General features: G+C 38.2%; 1 protein-coding gene across 5 annotated transcripts in view; it reads right to left on the reverse strand.

The window, feature by feature from the left end:
• Nucleotides 1–20839, reverse strand: part of LOC106623764 (RNA-binding protein MEX3B) — a 680038-nt gene that overhangs the window by 462692 nt on the left and 196507 nt on the right. The window lies entirely within an intron of this gene.

The following is a 20839-nucleotide window of genomic DNA, read 5'->3' on the forward strand; positions in this document are numbered from 1 at the left end:
TGGTCCAAGTATGGATCCCTGCGCTGCTCCGGAGGTGATTTCTTTTCTTTGAGGGCCGTCCCTTGTGTCATATAGCAGTTCCCTATCTTTAAGATAGCTTCGTATCATTTTCATCAGGTAGGAGGGCGTTTTGAATCGGCTTTCTAGTGCATCTATCATATTTATCCATTTTGCGCTATTGAATGCGTTTCTTATGTCTATTGTTGCGAGGAGGACTATTGGCCTCGAGGAGTTGTTCTTCCGATTGGCTTCGTCCACGCTGCGCACGACGTCTTCAACGGCTCCGATTGTGGACTTGCCTGGTCTGAAGCCATGTTGTCGCTCTGATAAACCACCAGCGTTGTTTATGGCGCCTATTAAGCGGGGTTTCAACAGCCTTTCTAGTAACTTTCCTGCTGTATCTAGCATGCACAGAGGTCTGTATGCTGATGGTGTTTCTGGGTTTCCTCTTCCTTTACTTATAAGGGTCAGATGTTGTCTCTTCCATACTTCTGGGAAGATGCCCTAGTTCAAACATGCATTATACATGGATAACAATAAGTGAGGACGTTCTGCGGCAATTAGCTTTATCACTTCCACTGGTATCCTGTCAGGGCCGGGGGCTTTTTTGTTCTTTAAAGTTCTTGTGGCCATGCTCATTTCCTCCAGAGTGAACGGTGGGCATGAGATCTCTTGCATATACTCTGGTGGGTCTCTTCCCAGGACATGGGTTGGGAACAGAGTGTTTACGATGTGCTCCATGGCTGCAGCGTTTAACTCTGGAATGGACTGTTTCGCCCCAAGCTTTCTCATTACGATCTTGTATCCGAGACCCCAAGGATTTTTGTTTATATCGCTACGTAGCTCTTCCCATTTATCTTTCTTTGCCTTTATTATTGCATCTTTCAGCTCAGTTTTCGCAGCTTTATATTCCTTATGCTCTTCCATTTCGTTTCTTCCTCTTCTTCTAGCCCTTGTGTATCGGCGTCTTTTACGCAGGCAAGTTTGTCTCAGATTTTGTATTTCGTCCGTCCACCAATAAACTGCTTTCTTTGGATGCCCACCTTTTATTTTGGGCATGGCTGCCTTACATGCCTCTGTGATGCTGTCCAGTGTTTCTTTGACAATTAACCTAGCTGGGCTACTTGCGTGGTATTTTGGTGGGTTTTTGTCTATGCTTGCGAGGAGTTTTCCTGAGTGTAGCTTGGAAACGTTTCATTTACGTGTTCCTCTTCTTTTAGTTGTTGCTTGACTTTTGTCTGGACCTATGAGGTAGGATATGTATTGGTGATCGCTACCTGTGTAGTCTTCTAGTACTTTCCATTCGCGTAGCTGGTTTGCGAATCCTTCAGATACCAGCGTAATATCGGGAGTTGTGTCGTTGCATCCCGGCCTTCTGAAAGTTGTTTGGGATCCTCTGTTGGCAACGATAAGTCCTAATCTAGCTGCCATGTCAAGGATTTTGCGTCCTCTCGAATTTGTTGTCGGTGTGCCCCATTCCATGGCCTTGGCGTTGAAATCTCCGGCTATGATTAAGTGCCGATTTGGGTGATGCGCGGCATCCTCAATGGCATCGAGCTTTGCTTAGAATTCTGAGAAAGGATCGCTCGGTGTCAGGTAGCAGCTAATTATCGTGATGTTTTCGTTGCTTATCCAGACAAAACCATTTCCTCTCCCGCTGCTTGTTGTTTTGAAGCCGCTGCTTTCCGTTAGCCATATTGTCGCTGTTGCGGTGATGTCCTCCAACCATGTTCCGTCTTGCACTATCCTGTATTGCTCGCTGATGATTGCTACTTCGGTTCCGAATTCCAGCATGAGCTGTGGGAGCAGGGAGTCAGCGGTTTTGCTTCTGTGCATGTTACACTGCAGGATCTTCATATCCTTATTTGTTCCCTGTACGACTCATACGTGCGAGACCCTGGGATATGGTCTGTTTGGCTATGCTTTTGTTCCACACAGAGGCAACAGCTCGGTGTGTTTGTGCAATCTTTCAGCTTGGTCACCCTGGTCCTCGTCCCCTTTTCTCTGACTCCTGTTCTATTGGGCTGGGTGTAGTCCGTTTAGGAAGAGCTGTCACTGGCGTTGAAACATTTGCATTTTCGTTGCATGCTTCTAGGGATTTAGTTGCGTTTTTGCGTCTTGTATCTCTTTCTGCCTTTATCCAGTTCCGTCGCAGGCTAGCTATAATGTCAAAGAGCTCGTCTAGCTCGGATACCCCATTTTTCACCTCGATGCTTATGTTTTTCTGTCTTAACATTGCCATCTCCATCTTTTTCAGGGTGGCGCGACACTTTAGAAGCGCCTCGTCCTCTTCTGCTCTCATCTTCATGATAAACTCCTGCCTTGGGGAGCTGTGTTCACTTCGCGAGCTTTGGTCGAGAGCCGGATTCCTGTTTTCTGTTTGCCTGTTTGAATCTACTGGTTTAGGCACAGGGGAAGCGGTTTCTTCCATGCGCATAGTTTGGTTTACCCTCTCGTTTCCTATCTGAGGCGGCGAGCGCATGATTTTGCTTTGCCTTTTGAAAGCGTTCAATTCGTCGCCCGCTTGTGCTTTTTGGTGTTTATCTAGTTCTCTAGTGTTTTCTTTTGTTTCGTTTTTTGTATTCATGTTTTAAAGGGTCCCCGCTTCAAGCCGCTATCTCCGCTCGATCGTACAGTTGCATTTTCGTTCCCTGTGGTTGTCTATGCATTGCAGGGAGGCCACACGAGGGTTGACACGAGACCTTATGGGAATTCGTGTACAGAGCCAGGACCATAGCATTAGTCAGGATTTAAATCAACTGAGCCTGTACCGCCAACCTAATGGCGACGTAGCATTGAACGTACTCGAAGACCTGCCATGGTTTTAACGGGACGGAGGCGACTGTGACATTATCCTGAAAGCCATTTCTGCAAGATGTCACTCTTGCATACTGAGGTAACAGAATGCCACAGCCGTCAGCCCAAGTTCAACGTTTCCAAATCATTTATCAAAATCGTGGTCCTACTTCGTTGCTTTATTTGTCATCTGTGCTGTGCTCTTGGTCGGGAGCTGCTCATTTTATATTTGCAGCCAACCCACATCTTGCAGGTACTGAGATCAGTATCCGCCATCTATGACCCCGTATGAGCTTAGCAAATGGGGTTTTATTTATTTATTTTTATTATTATTATTATTATAATATTATTATTATTACTTTTTTTTCTTTATTGGAATAACAACAACAATAATAATAATAATAATAATAACAATAATAATAATAACAATAATAATAATAACAATGATAATAGCATCCACTCACCTTTTTCCAGCGAAATTGTAAATCAAATACATTTATATTTAGGACCAACATATACCATAAATCATAGACACACTTCGCTTCGTTACTATTAATTTCTTTGCATACGAAATATCTATAGACAGTTCGAAATACCACGAGTTTTATCCGAGCAACGCTGTCGGAAATCGAAAAATTTATAGTAATAGTTGCATGTTTGATAAATGTATAGTTTTGGTCCCTCAACAAAGTAGGCTGCTTTCTTTTTGAATCGTCTTATTTTGTCGCAAAGATTACAAATTCTTAAGCAGAAAGTTTATTTTTTCAATAATTCATTTTTTTTTTTAATTTTTTATACAAATGAACTTTTACAAAAAAAAATCCAAAAAATTAACACACTTTGCACATTTTATTTCGCGTGGCAACTCCTTTCTGCACTGGCATCCTTCGGCCGCGCTTCAAAAAAATAACCCTAGTCGGTCCCGGGTGCCCATAATTCTTTTGCGTGCTGGGAGGAGTTCAATACAAAAGAACCATTGACACCAAGGTGTTGGACCGACCAGGGTTTTTTTTGTTAAAGCGCGGCCGAAGGCCTCCGATGCGGAAAGGAGTTCGACGATATCATGGTTTCATACCTTCAGATTGCTGCGTTGTAACTGTTACATTTCTTCAATCTTGTTTAAGTGGTAATTACAGCTAAGTGATCGGAATTCTAAAGAATTCAGCCGCTACAACCACAACTAAGTTACTTGAAAAATATGTGCCGTGTGTTAAATATATTTTTATATATATGTATATGTAACTAAATTATTGAAAAAATTTACTTCGCTTACGGATTTGTAATCTTCGCGTTCAAACAGGACGATTGAAAAAAATTAATTTTTGGGGCCTCCTTCTTTGGTTTACTCCGAAGTTTTTGATATTTAAATGCAAATCTATATATATATAAATGAAACACGCCATAACTTGAGAACGGCTAGACTGATTTGGCTGTGTTTTTTTTTTATAGTTTTCTAATGCTCTGTAGAAGGTTCTTACCTATTTCTATTAAGAAAATGTTTTAGAAAGATTGAAAAAATACATTTTAATTTTATTTTAAAAATCCACGTAACGACGCACAGCATTCACAGCCATAGACTATATTGAAAGAGCAGCTTGTTCGGAAATGTGGTTACTTAATTAAATTCTATCGCACTATTTTACTAATTTTTAAAATTACTCGCCACAATTAAATGTACCGACTTTGACGGTGATATTAATAATTCCAGTGATGATTTCACTTTAATGTAAGTATTTAATAATAATAAAATATGTATACTATGAGTCAGATTTCAGAATAGAAGTTAGATTTCATAAACTAACTGCAACCAAATGCGAAATGCCCTAAGCTTCCAGCCAATTTTAGCATTATTGTACACGGACAAAATTAATTAATTGCCCGTATTTTCCCAGTCGCACAAAATAATTATTTAAATCATAACTGGCTCGGTAATCGGTCTTCTAGTATCTTAATAATTATAATTTAAAGAGAAATACCTCTATACCTATATCCATTCTAACCCCTAATTCGGGGACGGTATTCTAAAGCCCACCTAACCCTAAGTATTGGGAATTGTGAGAAAGGCATTTAAAGTTTTAGTGTATAATCGAACGAACTTAAACGCAACAAATTCATAAAGAACTTATGAAAAAGTCAAAATATTATCCAACAGACTAGACCGAATTACAACTGCAGGATATAATTTAAAATAAACTAACCATGGCAAAATCAAACGGAAAACAATTCATTTGTGTTACTAAATATTTAGAGCTCTTCTCATTTGTATACACAATTTTCGATTTAAGAGTTGTAGACATATTTTTAATCTACACGCGCTCACATTTCAATACTATTTTTGCGTTATATTTGGATTGACATATTAACACTCTCAATCCGAAATACCATTTAAGCGATAGTAAACCCATATATGTATGACTTTGGCCGGTAATGTAACTATAATACAATACAAACCATAGTTTTGAAATGTTTCTAAATATTTTGTTTACAAATAATTAAATTTATGTTTACGTAAACTTACTTATGATAACGCGAATTTATTTAATCCAATTCTGTAGTGGAACTTCAATGTAAAATGTATAGAAACCACTTTTACAGTAATAATTACTTCCTTGATAACAGCCAATAACCAATGCCACTTAAAAACAAACTGTCCAGAACACGAATAAAGACGAACCAAACAATATATCGATAATGAACCAAAGTGTGTATAATATTTATACTTTCTTTTTGCCGAAATGCCCTACCAGAACCACTGAAACCTATCAATTTTCTTTAATGTCAGGTTTATTTAAAGCTGTGTGCCAATCAGTAATTTTTTTCACTGTTTTGAATAGTGGTGAACAAATTTGCTAGAGTGTAAAAAAATTTATATATTCCTGTGCCAAATGGAATGTAATATTTTGCACTTCAATTTCAAAACATACGCAATTACGACACTTTTGTTGATATTTACATTACTATATACAACATACCAGCCTGCTACTATGCGACTAGCGCTAAATATTTACTTTTGAATAAATCTGTTGACGATACTATATATTTAATGTTCATTCGAAAAATATTTCTTGTAGTATAATCTAGCACCCCGTTTATAAAACTTTCGCAAGTTTCATCTTTTCTGAAAAGTCAAATTCAAATTCCTGAAATTTGGAAATTCTGTTTAAAAACATGCTTATTTTAAAACCCTTGAAGATGTTCAAATAATCACGTCAAGCATTGCACATGGGTTCGGGTCTTGCCCGCAAACGTTTAGTTAAACACGTTAATCATCATTTTATATTTGCACTCACACCGCTTGGTTGTAATCTCGTCATCGGAAGATAACTTACTTTTATTAGGGTCTGCTGCAGTTTTATTGCAAAATAAAAATAAAACAAATATACCATACCCCTATTTCAGAGGTAAAAGGGTTTTAGTTAAATAAAGGAGACTCTCACGATCAAGAATTTAGCCACCGGAATTTTATAGTTTTCGAAATATTTGCATTTTTATTTGAAAATTTCGCAAATTTTATCTTGCAATTTCTCGATTTATAGTTAATTTTTCTTTTATATTATGCACTACTATACACTAACACTTTACTACATTGTTTCTTTTTATTTATTTAATATCAATTATTTACATATATGCTTTAAATAAGCATTGCATTTTGTATACAATTTTCGTTATATGCACAATAACCAATGGGTTCCAAGGGGACGAAGTGATAAGTATGGAATAACAACAATAATAATAATAATAACAATAATAATAATAAAAATAATAAATATAATAACAATAATAACAATAATAATAATAATAATAACAGTAATAATAATAATAACAATAATAATAATAATAACAATAATAACAATGATAATAGCATCCACTCACCTTTTTCCAGCGAAATTGTAAATCAAATACATTAACATTTAGGACCAACATATACCAAAAGTCATAGACACACTTCGCTTCGTTACTACTTGTATTAATTTCTTTGCATACGAAATATCTATATACAGTGTGAAATAATACGTTTTATCCGAGCAACTCGGTCGGAAATCGAAAAATTTATGGTAATAATTGTATTTATAAATGTATAGTTTTGGTCACTCAACAAAGAAAGCTGAAAATTATAATTTTTTTTTATCGTCTTATTTTGACGCTAAGATTACAAATCCTTGAGCGGAAAGTTGATTTTTTCAATAATTCAATTTTTTTTTAAATTACTTATACAAATGAACTTTTACAAAAAAATCAAAAAAATTAACACACTTTGCACATGTTCTTTCGCGATGCAACTCCTTTCTGCAAGGTGTTGGACCGACCAGGGTTATTTTTGTTAAAGCGCGGCCGAAGACCTCCAGTGCGGAAAGGAGTTCGACGATATCCTCTATTGGTTCATACCATCAAATTGCTGCGTTGTAACTGTTACATTTCTTCAGTATTTTTTTCACAAAAAAATGTCTAACTCGTTGATGTTGTAATAACAGCTAAGTGATCAGAATTCTAAAGAAATCAGCCGCTACAACAACATCTAAGTTACTTGAAAAATATGAGCAGTGTGTTAAATATATTTATATATACTTGTATATATGTACATAAATTATTTAAAAAAATGTACTTTCCGCTCACGGCTTTGTAATATTCGCGTTAAAAAAGGACGATTTAAAAAAAAATTCATTTTTGGGGCCTCCTTCTTTGAAAACCTAAACCTAATTTAAAGAAACAACAACAGAAAGAGACTAAACCGAATTACAACTGCAGGATATAATTTAAAATAAGCTAACCATGGCAAAATCATACGGAAAACAATTCATTTGTGTTACTAAATGTTTAGAGCACTTCTCTTTTGTATGCACAATTTTCGATTTAAAAGTTGTAGACATATTTTTAATCTACACCCGCCCACATTTCAATAATATTTTTGCGTTATGTTTGGATTGACATATTACCACCCTCAATCCGAAATAACATTTAAGCGATAGTAAGCCCATATATGTATGACTTTGGCCGGTAATGTAACTATAATACAATACAAAACATAGTTTTGAAATGTTTCTAAATATTTAATTTACAAATAATTAAATTTATGTTTACGTAAACTTACTTATGATAACGCGAATTAATTTATTCGATTCTGTAGTGGAACTTCAATGTAAAATGTATAAAAACCGCTTTTACAGTGAACATTACTTTCTTGATAACAGCCAATAACCAATGCCACTTAAAAACAAACTGTCCAGAATACGAATAAAGACGAACCAAACAATATATCGATAATGAACCAAAGTGTTTATAAAATTTAGTATTGCCACAGAAAATACTTTCTTTTTGCCGAAATGTCCTACCAAAACCACCTAAACCTATCAGTTTTCTTTAATGTCAAGTTTATTTAAAGCTGTGTGGCAATCAGTAATATTTTTCACTATTTCGAATAGGAGTGAACAAATTTGCTAGAGTGTAAAAAAATTTATATATTTCTGTGCCAAATGGAATGTTATATTTTGCACTTCAATTTCAAAACATACACAATTACGACACTTTTGTTAATATTTACATTATTATATATATTTGTAATTTATTACTTGAGAATCTTAGACAACATACTAGCCTGCTACTATGCGACTTGCGCTAAATATTTACTTTTGAATAAATCTTTTGACGATACTATATATAATATTTAATATTCATTCGAAAAATATTTCTTTTAGTATAATCTATAAAACTTTCGCAAGTTTCATCTTTCCAGAAAAGTTAAATTCAAATTCCTGAAATTTGGAAATTTTGTTTAAAAACATGCTTATTTTAAGACCCTAGAAGATGTTCAAATAATCGCGTCAAGCCTTGCACATTGGTTCGGGTCTTGCCCGCAAACGTTCAACTTAACACGTCAATCATCATTTTATTTAGATTTAACAATTCCCAGCAACTTTGCACCGCAGCAAAAAGCGGAATAAAAGCAAAATAACAATAACAATAATAATAATAATAAAAATAATAATATTAATAACACTAATAATAATAAGGGGAGACTTTAATATACCATCCCCTGATGTAAAAGGGGTATGGTTAGATAGAGGAAACTCTCACGATCAAGAATAGCCGCCGGAATTTTATAGTTTTCGAGATATTTGCATTTTTATTTGAAAATTTTACAAATTTTATCTTGCATATTCTCGATTTATAGTTAATTTTTCTTTTATTATATGCACTTATTATACACTAACACTTCACTACATTGTTTCTACATATTTATTTTATATCAATTATTTACATGTTTGCTTTAAATAAGCATTTCATATCACAATAACAAATGGGTTCCATGTTGACAAAGTGATAAGAATGGAATAACAACAATAATAATAATAACAACAATAATAATGAAAACAATAATGATAATAATAATAATAATAAAATTAATAATTATAATAACAACAATAACAACAATAATAGAAATAATAACAATAATAATAATAATAACAATAACAATAATAATAATAACAATAATAACAAGTAAGGAAGTGCTAAGTTCGGATGTAACCGAACATTTTATACTCTCGCAAAGTCAAATGGTACACTCGTTTGAGATTTCTTTGTGGATTGACTGATATTTTCGGTAGAAGGTCAACTATAGGCACTGGGGTCCACATATTTAGTACTTAGGGGCTTGAACAGTTTCGGTTCGGTATAGACAATTTTTGGTCACAAGGTGGCATACTTTAAACGTATTATTCACGCAAATTTTTACCCCGTTATAATCATTGTTGCTTGATATGCATAGTGGGAAGTGAAAGAATCAGATGGAATTGAAAATGGTGTTATATGGTAAATAGGCGTGGTTGGGGTCCGATTTCGCCCATTTTCACACTATAATATAGAAATATGAAAATAACGCCACGTACCGAATTTTGTTGAAATTGGTTGAGCAGATCTCAAGATATGGGTTTTCACCTAAAAGTGGGCTGTGCCACGCCCACTGTCTAATTTTGAACGCGGTTCCTATAAAATCATCTCATACCATCCCAGAGATAAAATTTAATGTCTCTGGCGTGTTTAGTGCTTGATTTATCGCGCTTTTAGTAGTTTTTAACAGTACCGTTATATGAAAAGTGGGCGGAGTTGCCACCCGATTTCAACTATTTTCACACTATAGGTAGAGGTTCTAAAAACATTTGCTCCCAGTGAATTTTGTTATTATAGCATCAGCGGTTTAGGAGATATGCACATTAAACCTATTAGACCTGTGTACCAAATAACAGTCTTGTATCTTATTGCGGAGCTTAGTTATGGCAATTTATTTGTTTTTGATTAATGGCGTTTTGTGGGCGTGGCAGTGGTCCGATTACGCCCATCTGCAATACCAACCGTCTCACGGTATCAGGAAACACGGCTACCAAGTTTCATAAAGATATCTCAATTTTTACTCAAGTTACAGCTTGCACGGACGGACAGACGGACGGACGGACAGACAGTCACCCGGATTTCAACTCGTCTCTTCATCCTGATTATTTATATATACATAACCCTATATCTAACTCGATTAGTTTTATGTGATACAAACAACCGTTAGGTGAACAAAACTATTATACTCTGTAGCAACAGGTTGCGAGAGTATAAAATAAGCTTCTAAAGTGTCGCGCCATCCTCAAAAAGATGAAGATTGCAATGTTAAGACAGAAAAACATAAGCACCGAGGTGAAACATGGGGTATCCGAGCTAGACGAGCTCTTTGACATTATAGCTAGCCTGCGACGGAACTGGATAAAGGCAGAAAGAGATACAAGGCGCACAAACGCAACTAAATCCCTAGAAGCATGCAACCAAAATGCAAATGTTTCAACGCCACTGACAGCTCTTCCTAAACGGACTGCACCCAGCCCAGTAGAACAGGAGTCAGAGAAAAGGGGACGAGGACCCGGAAATACCGTGTGGCATGTAGTTAAAGGGAAAAGAAACAGCAGACAGAACGAGACAAAATCGCAGAACAAACCCCTGGCTACACAAGACGGGCAGAAAGCTAACAAGCTTCAGAAGCAAAAACGGGCAAATAAAACCAGAGTACGGCCAGAAGCAGTGCTAATTAAACCGGCAGAAGGTCGCAGCTATGCCCAGGTGCTTCAAGCCATATGTCTACACGTCATGGCGGATCAAGGTCCTACGTGGTATAGCCTCTGTAAGCGAGCTGAAGCAGAAAGCCACAATAGAGATCCGAGACCTCGAATCCCAAACTACCGCGTGAAGTTACGTCCTCAGTAAGCAGAAGTTACGTCCTCAGTAAGAAGACTGCTAGAGGAAGCAGATGAAGAAATAACAGTGAGGACCAGCTCGCCAAACACTCGCGAACAAATACGCGCATGTGTGACATTGACAGCAGACAACGCAAACAGGTTACTTAAGGAAGGCCACATAAGAATAGTATGGATCAGCTGCAGGATGAAGCTCATGAAGGAAATCAAAAAATTCTACAGATGCTTCAACTTCGGTCACCTACAATGGGAGTGCAAAGGGCCTGATAGAAAAGGCAAAGGATTATACATACGTTGCGGGAAAGGCACAAGCTGAAAGATTGCACAAACACACCGAGCTGTTGCCTTTGTGTGAAACAAAAGCATAGCCTAACAGACCATATCCCAGGGTCTAGTACGTGTGAGTCGTACAGGGAACAAATGAGGATATGAAGATCCGGCAGTGTAACAAAACCGCTGGCTCCCTGCTACCACAGCTCATGCTGGAATTCGGAACCGAAGTAGCAATCATCAGCGAGCAATACAGGATAGTGCATGACGGAACATGGTTGGAGGACATCACTGCAACAGCGGCAATATGGATAACGTCATCAGCACGATAATTAGCTGCTACCTGACACCGAGCGATCCTATCTCAGAATTCCAAGCAAAGCTCGATGCCATTGAGGATGCCACGCATCACCCAAATCGGCACTTAATCATAGCCGGAGACTTCAACGCCAACGCCATGGGATGGGGCACACCGACAAAAAATTCGAGTGGACGCAAAATCCTTGACATGGCAGCTAGATTAGGACTTATCGTTGCTAATAGAGGATCCCAAACAACTTTCAGAAGGCCGGGATGCAACGACACAACTCCCGATATTACGCTGGTATCTGAAGGCAAACAAGCTACGCGAATGGAAAGTCCTAGAAGACTACACAGGTAGCGATCACCAATACATATCCTACCTCATAGGTCCAGACAAAAGTCAAGCATCAACTAAACGAAGAGGAACACGTAAATGGAACGTTTCCAAACTACACTCAGGAAAACTCCTCGCAAGCATAGACAAAAACCCACCAAAATACCACGCAAGTAGCCCAGCTAGGTTTATTGTCAAAGAAACACTGGACAGCATCACAGAGGCACGTAAGGCAGCCATGCCCAAAATAAAAGGTGGGCATCCAAAGAAAGCAGTTTATTGGTGGACGGACGAAATACTAAATCTGAAACAAACTTGCCTGCGTAAAAGACGATGATACACAAGGGCTAGAAGAAGAGGAAGAAACGAAATGGAAGAGCATAAGGAATATAAAGCTGCGAAAACTGAGCTGAAAGATGCAATAATAAAGGCAAAGAAAGATAAATGGGAATAACTATGTAGCGATATAAACAAAAGTCCTTGGGGTCTCGGATATAAGATCGTAATGAGAAAGCTCGGGGCGAAACAGTCCATCCCAGAGTTAAATGCTGCAGCCATGGAGCACATCGTAAACACTCTGTTCCCAACCCATGTCCTGGGAAGAGACCCACCAGAGTATATGCAAGAGATCTCATGCCCACCGTTCACTCTGGAGGAAATGAGCATGGCCGCAAGAGCTTTAAAGAACAAAAAAGCCCCCGGCCCTGCGGATACCAGTGGAAGTGATTAAGCTAATCGCCGAAGAACGTCCTCACTTATTGTTCCAGAAGTATGGAAGAGACAACATCTGACCCTGATAAGTAAAGGAAGAGGAAACCCAGAAACACCATCAGCATACAGACCTCTGTGCATGCTAGATACAGCAGGAAAGTTACTAGAAAGGCTGTTGAAACCCCGCATAATAGGCGCCATAAACAACGCTGGAGGCTTATCAGAGCGACAACATGGCTTCAGACCAATCGGAAGAACAACTCCTCGAGGCCAATAGTCCTCCTCGCAACAATAGATATAAGAAATGCATTCAATAGCGCAAAATGGATAAATATGATGAATGCACTAGAAAGCCGATTCGAAACGCCCCCTACCTGATGAAAATGATACGAAGCTATCTTAAAGACAGGGAACAGCTATATGACACAAGTGACGGCCCCCAAAGAAAAGAAATTACCTCCGGAGCAGCGCAGGGATCCATTTTTTGACCAGACCTATGGAACATCAGCTACGACGAAATTTTGAACGTCGAAATGCCAGACGACTGCTACCTCGTTGGGTACGCGGACGACATCGCTGCCATCATAACAGCTCGTAATACCGACATAGCCAGACGCAAACTTACACAAGTCATGCTACATGCGAATACAGACATGGTTGGACTCACACGGCCTTAGCTTAGCCGCATAAAAAACCGAGCTGATCCTGATCACTAGGAAACATATCAAACTGACGTACTGGACTCAAATTCAGCACGCTGCTAAAAAGTCAGCCAATATAACCATGTCGCTTTCAAGACTTATGACAAACATCGGAGGTCCGCTTGCAGGCAGAAGGAAACTGCTCCTGGACACAACACAGTCAATGCTATTATATGGTAGTGAACTGTGGGCCGATACATTAAATGTGAATCATAGACGGAAAGTAGTTGCTAAGGTGAAGAGAACAGCTGCCCTGAGAGTCGCCTCAGCTTACCACACTGTATCCGAATCCGCAGTGCTAGTGATAAGCTGCGTAATCCCAATAGATCTACTCGCAAAGGAGAGAAGACAACTCTGGTTATGGACCGTCAAATTGATCAAAGATATAGAGACATGGCACAGTAAAAAACACGGCGAGGTGAACTACTACCTAACACAAATGCTCTCCAGCCACGGATATTTTCGAAAATACGTGTATAACATGAGTAAAGCCGAGATCCCTGCATGTATTTACGGAGACGAACCACTCGATGATGCAAACCATACCTTTTTTAAGTGCTTCGATGGAATGAAGCTTGGAGAACTCTAGAGAATAAAGTTGGAGAACTAAACACGGAAAACCTAATAGCGAAAATGATAGCTAGCGGCGAAAACTGGAAACAAATTGCCTCATACGTGGAACATGTACTACGTATCAAGAAAAGGGACATGGACGCGGACCCTCTGACCAATTCCACTCAATAGAAGATAGTCAGCCTGCTGCTGGCTACAAATCAGTAGGCATCCCTGGACGCAGGGGGAGTAGAAACTGACCGGGCAAGGAAAAAATCCATGAGAGAAGGGGGGAGTATTTTATTGGGTACACCACTCACGTAGGATGACGATCCCTATATGATGCGAAGGCATTTTAAACCCTCCTTACGGCCTAAAAAAAAAAAAAATTATAATAATAATAGTTGCATTTTTGATAAATGTATAGTTTTGGTCCCTCAACAAAGGAGGCTGCGGAAATTATAATTTTTCTTTAATCGTCTTACTTTGACGCAAAGATTACAAATCCTTGAGCGGAAAGTTGACTTTTTCAATAATTCAATTTTTTTTAAATTACTAAAAATTAACACACTTTGCACATGTTCTTTCGCGTTGCAACTCCTTTCTGCACTAACGGCCTTCGGCCAAGGTGTTGGACCGACCAGGGTTATTTTTGTTAAAGCGCGGCCGAAGACCTCCAGTGCGGAAAGGAGTTCGACGATATCCTCTATTGGTTCATACCATCAAATTGCTGCGTTGTAACTGTTACATTTCTTCAGTATTTTTTTCACAAAAAAATGTCTAACTCGTTGATGTTGCAATTACAGCTAAGTGATCAGAATTCTAAAGAATTCAGCCGCTACAACAACATCCAAGTTACTTGAAAAATATGAGCAGTGTGTTAAATATATTTATATATACTTGTATATATGTACATAAATTATTAAAAAAAAATGTACTTCCGCCCATGGATTTGTAATCTTCGCGTTAAAACAGAACGATTTAAAAAAAAAATTCATCTTTGGGGCCTCCTTCTTTGAAAACCTAAACCTAATATATATTATATATAAGATATAATTTAAAATAAACTAACCATGGCAAAATCAAACAGAAAACAATTCATTTGTGTTAATAAATATTTAGAGCACTTCTCATTTGTATACACAATTTTCGATTTAAAAGTTATAGACATATTTTTAATCTACACGCGCCCACATTTCAATAATATTTTTGCGTTATATTTGGATTGACATATTAACACCCTCAATCATTTAAGCGATGGTAAACCCATATATGTATAACTTTGGCCGGTAATGTACCTATAATACAAAACATAGTTTTGAAATGTTTCTAAATATTTTCTTTACAAATAATTAATTTTATGTTTACGTTAACCTACTTATGATAACGCGAACTAATTATTCGATTCTGTTGTGGAACTTCAATGTAAAATGTATAAAAACCACTTTTACAGTGAACATTACTTTTTTGATAACAGCCAATAACCAATGCCACTTAAAAACAAACTGTCCAGAATACGAATAAAGACGAACCAAACAATGTATCGATAATGAACCAAAGTGTGTATAATATTTAGTATTGCCACAGAAAATACTTTCTTTTTGCCGAAATGCCCTACCAGAACCACTGAAACCTATCAATTTTCTTTAATGTCAAGTTTATTTAAAGCTATGTGCCAATCATAAATATAAATATAAACAAGTAAGAAAGGGCTAAGTTCGGATGTAACCGAACATTTTATACTCTCGCAAAGTCAAGTGGTATACTCGTTTGAGATTTCTTTGTGGATTGGCTGATATTTTCGGTAGAAGGTCAACTATAGGCACTGGGGTCCACATATTTAGTACTTAGGGGCTTGAACAGTTTTGGTTCGATTTAGACAATTTTTGGTCACAAGGTGGCATACATTAAACGTATTATTCACGCAAAGTTTTACCCCGATATAATCATTGTTGCTTGATATGCATAGTGGAAAGTGAAAGAATCAGATGGAATTGAAAATGGTGTTATATGGGAAATAAGCGTGGTTGTAGTCCGATTTAGCCCATTTTCGCAATATAACATAAAAATATGAAAAGAACGTTATGCACCAAATTTGGTTGAAATCGGTTAAGTAGATCCTAATATATGGGTTTTCACCTAAAAGTGGGATGTGCTACGCCCACTGTCTAATTTTGAACGCGGTTCCTATAAAGTCATCTCATACCATCCCAGAGATAAAATTTAATGTCTCTGGCGTGTTTAGTGCTTGATTTATCGCGCTTTTAGTAGTTTTTAACAGTACCGTTATATGGGGAGTGGGCGGAGTTGCCACTCGATTTCAACTATTTTCACACTATAGGTAGAGGTTCTAAAAGCATTTGCGTCCAGTGAATTTTGTTATTATATCATTAGCGGTTTAGGAGATATGCACATTAAATTTATTAGAGGCGGGACCACGCCCACTTTTTAAAAAAAAGTTTTAACTGCAGATGCCCCTCCCTAATGTGATCCGGTGTACTAAATAACAGTCTTGTATCTTATTGCGGAGCTTAGTTATGGCAAGTTATTTGTTTTTGATTAATGGCGTTTTGTGGGCGTGGCAGTGGTCCGACTATGCTGCAATACCAACCGTCTCACGGTACCAAGAAACATGTCTACCAAGTTTCATAAAGATATCTCAATTTTTACTCAAGTTACAGCTTGTACGGACGGACAGACAGTCACCCGGATTTCAACTCGTCTCTTCATCCTGATCATTTATATATATATAACCCTATATCTAACTCGATTATTTTTAGGTGATACAAACAACCGTTAGGTGAACAAAACTATTATACTCTGTAGCAACAGGTTGCGAGAGTATAAAAATTTATATATTCCTGTGCCAAATGGAATGTTATATTTTGCACTTCAATTTCAAAACATACACAATTACGACACTTTTGTTAATATTTACATTATTATATATATTTGTAATTTATTACTTGAGAATCTTAGACAACATACTAGCCTGCTACTATGCGACTTGCGCTAAATATTTACTTTTGAAGAAATCTTTTGACGATACTATATATTTAATATTCATTCGAAAACAATTTCTTTTAGTATAATCTAGCACCCCGTTTATAAAACTTTCGCAAGTTTCATCTTTTCTGAAAAGTCAAATTCAAATTTCTGAAATTTGATAATTTTGTTTAAAAACATGCTTATTTTAAGTCCCTTAAAGATGTTCAAATAATCGCGTCAAGCCTTGCACATGGGTTCGGGTCTTACCCGAAAACGTTCAACTTAACACGTCAATCATCATTTTATTTAGATTTAAAAATTCCCAGCAACTTTGCACCGCAGCAAAAAGCGGAATAAAAGCAGAATAACAATGCGGCCGAAGGCCTCCGATGCGGAAAGGAGTTCGACGATATCCTCTATTGGTTCATACCTTCAGATTGCTGCGTTGTAACTGATACTTTTTGTTCAGTATTTTAATCACAAAAAAATTTCTAACTCGTTGAAGTTGTAATTACAGCTAAGTGATCGGAATTCTAAAGAATTCAGCCGCTACAACCACAACTAAGTTACTTGAAAAATATGTGCAGTGTGTTAAATATGTTTTTTTATATATGTATATGTAAATAAATTATTGAAAAAATTTACTCCGCTTACGCATTTGTGATCTTCGCGTTCAAACAGGACGATTTAAAAAAAATTAATTTTTGGGGCCTCTTTTTTTGGGGACCTAAACTATACATGTACTCCGAATTTTTTGACATTTAAATGCAAATATCTTAATAGTTATAATTTAAAGAGAAATACCTCTATACATATATCCATTCTAACCCCTAATTCGGGGACGGTATTCTAAAGCCCAGCCCAATCGCTCAATTCCAACCTAAGTATTGGGAATTGTGAGAAAGGCATTTAAAGTTTTGGTGTATAATCGAAGGAACTTTAACGCAACAAATTCGTAAAGAAGTTATAAAAAAGTCAAAATATAATCTAACAGACTAGACCGAATTACAACTGCAGGATATAATTTAAAATAAACTTGACATGGCAAAATCAAACGGAAATTCATTTGTGTTACTAAATATTTAGAGCTCTTCTCATATGTATCACAGTTTTCAATTTAGAAGTTTTAGACATATTTTTAATCGACATATTAACACTCTCAATCCGAAATATCATTTAAGCGATAGTAAACCCATATATGTATAACTTTGGCCGGTTATGTACCTATAATATAAAACATAGTTTTGAAATAATTCTAAATATTTCATTTAATAATAATTAAATTTATGTTTACGTAAACTTACTTATGTTAACGCAAATTAATCTATTCGGTTCTGTGGTGGAAATTCAATGTAAAATGCAAAAAACCACTTTTACAGTAATCATAACTTCCTTGATAACAGCCAATAACCAATGCCACTTAAAAACAAACTGTCAAGATTACGAATAAAGACGAACCAAACAATATATCGATAAGGTAGGGCGGAGCTCAGGCTACTACCGGGGTCACAGCTGGCAGATAGTGGACGGCCTACATTAAGTAGGTTAGCTGCGAATAGTAATACTCAGCCCCCGACCAAGAGCTGCTGGAGAGGAGGGCATGGCTCAAAAAGCCTCATGCGCCGAATGAACCTTCGGCGAAGAGGCGAATAGATGCCGCCTGTGAATAAGCGTCCACAACCCCTACCAGGGTTGCACCGAGGGAGAACCTACCCACAAGAGGGAGGCAACAAAGCAACGAGGGACCAATCCAGCGATCAGCACCCAAATGCGCATAGATGTCGAAGAAACTCCCGGCAAGCGCCCATCAGAATCGAGACCAGTACGTTTCTGATTGTGGTATACTGAAAATCCGGAACGGAATAGGTAGACAAGGGGCTGGTGAGAGCAGCATTCTGTCACCTCAGTAGATAAGAGTGAAATCTCACCGAAATGGCTGACAGGGTAATGCTGTAATCACCTCCGTCTCGTTAAAGCCCTGGCAGGTCTTCAAGTACGTTCAATGCACGTCGCCATTAATTTGGTCGTACAGGTTCAGTTGAGACGAACTCCTGATTCGTGCCCGAACCTGGCTCTGAACACAAGCTCTCATAAGGACTTGTGTCAACCCTTGCGTGGCCTCCCTGCTCGCATAGATAACCACGGGGTTTATATAGGGCAACTGTTACAACTCGCGGAGATAGCGGCTTGAAGCAGAGACCCAATAGCATAAAATGAACACACCACAACAACAAAAATCACAAGAGAAAGAACAATACGGAAAAACACAACAAAACAAAGACATCCAAGATGAGGAATACGGAACAGCTTTCCGCAGGAGCAGCAGAATACTTAGGTCTCCTATACTAACGGTCACACCAAAACAACCGGACAAAGAAGGAAAGACAGACAGAAAGACGGACAGGGAAACTCCGTCTACACAAGCAGGAACCGCAAAGCAACCAGAAGCGGGGAGCACTCCAGCTGCCATCACAGTAGAACCTCGGGCCATTCAAAATTCACCGAAGGAAGAGTATATTACCCAAATGAGACGCACAGAAGAGGAGTCTCTAGAGAAGTGCAAGGGTATCGTACAAAAAATGAAGTTGGCGATGGCAAAACAAAAGAATGTCAGCATGGACGTGAAGAATGGAACGGTACAACTCGACGAACTCTTCGACGTAATCAAGAGTTACCGCAGAAACTTACTTACCGCGGAAAAAGAACCAAGACGGGAGCATCGACAAGCCCTGTGGAACGTCGCGAAACAGTGCGGCCACGAAACGAAAAGGACGGCGAGTGGCAAAACGTTATGCCTAAAAGAAAGAAGAAGCCCCAACCGATGGAGGAAATGTTAAGGAAGTACCTAAACAGGTAGAAGTAAGACCTCAACGGAAGAACACAGCTGCAAATCTGAAAACAAATAATAGGATCAAACGGCAATCAGAGGCCGTGGTCGTTAAGCCAACAGAAGGTAATAGCTACGCCGAGGTCCTAAAAAATATCCGGAGCAAGGTAAATCTTAAAGAAATTTGTTTTTGATTAATGGCGTTTTGTGGGCGTGGCTGTAGTCCGATTACGCCCATCTGCAATACCAACCGTCTCAGGGTACCAAGAAACATGTCTACCAAGTTTCATAAAGATATCTCAATTTTTACTCAAGTTAGAGCTTGCACGGACGGACAGATGGACGGACGGACAGACAGTCACCCGGATTTCACTCGTCTCTTCATCCTGATCATTTATATATACATAACCCTATATCTAACTCGATTAGTTTTAGGTGATACAAACAACCGTTAGGTGAACAAAACTATTATACTCTGTAGCAACAGGTTGCGAGAGTATAAAAACTAGGAGTCCGAGCTAAACCACCTAACTTAACCGCTGTCAAAATGGACCACATCATAAGCGCGCTATTTCCCACACACGAAAAAAGGCCTAGCGATTCAGAACAGATCATAAGACCTTCCCAAATCCCCCAGTTCACACTCGAGGAGCTGCAACTGGCAGCAGGCAAGCTCAAGACTAATAAATCACCCGGCCCTGATGGAATCCCAGCAGAAATTCTTAAAATAATCGCTGCAGAGCGACCGGCAGTACTTCTGAATATGTACAACGCCTGCCTCGAAGCTGGAACTTTCCCTGAACCTTGGAAAAAACAGCGGCTGGTCCTAATCAGTAAGGGAAAAGGAGATCCCAACTTGCCATCAGCATACCGTCCACTATGCATGCTCGACAAAGCGGGAAGCGGGAAAGCTTTATGAAAGGCTACTTAAGCCCAGACTTGAAGCGGATATCAGATGCATCACTGAAAGTGTAGTAGCCGCACAGCGCAGATGTCATAAGTACAAAAGAATAGTTTTGCTGGCGACCTCAGATGTCCGAAACGCCTTCAACAGCGCTAGATGGGTGGACATGATTGACGCTCTCGAAAAAATCTTCTTACTTATGGAACATCAGCTACGACGCCATAC

Source organism: Bactrocera oleae, chromosome X (genome assembly GCF_042242935.1).
Source record: "Bactrocera oleae isolate idBacOlea1 chromosome X, idBacOlea1, whole genome shotgun sequence".
Taxonomy (NCBI): domain Eukaryota; kingdom Metazoa; phylum Arthropoda; class Insecta; order Diptera; family Tephritidae; genus Bactrocera; species Bactrocera oleae.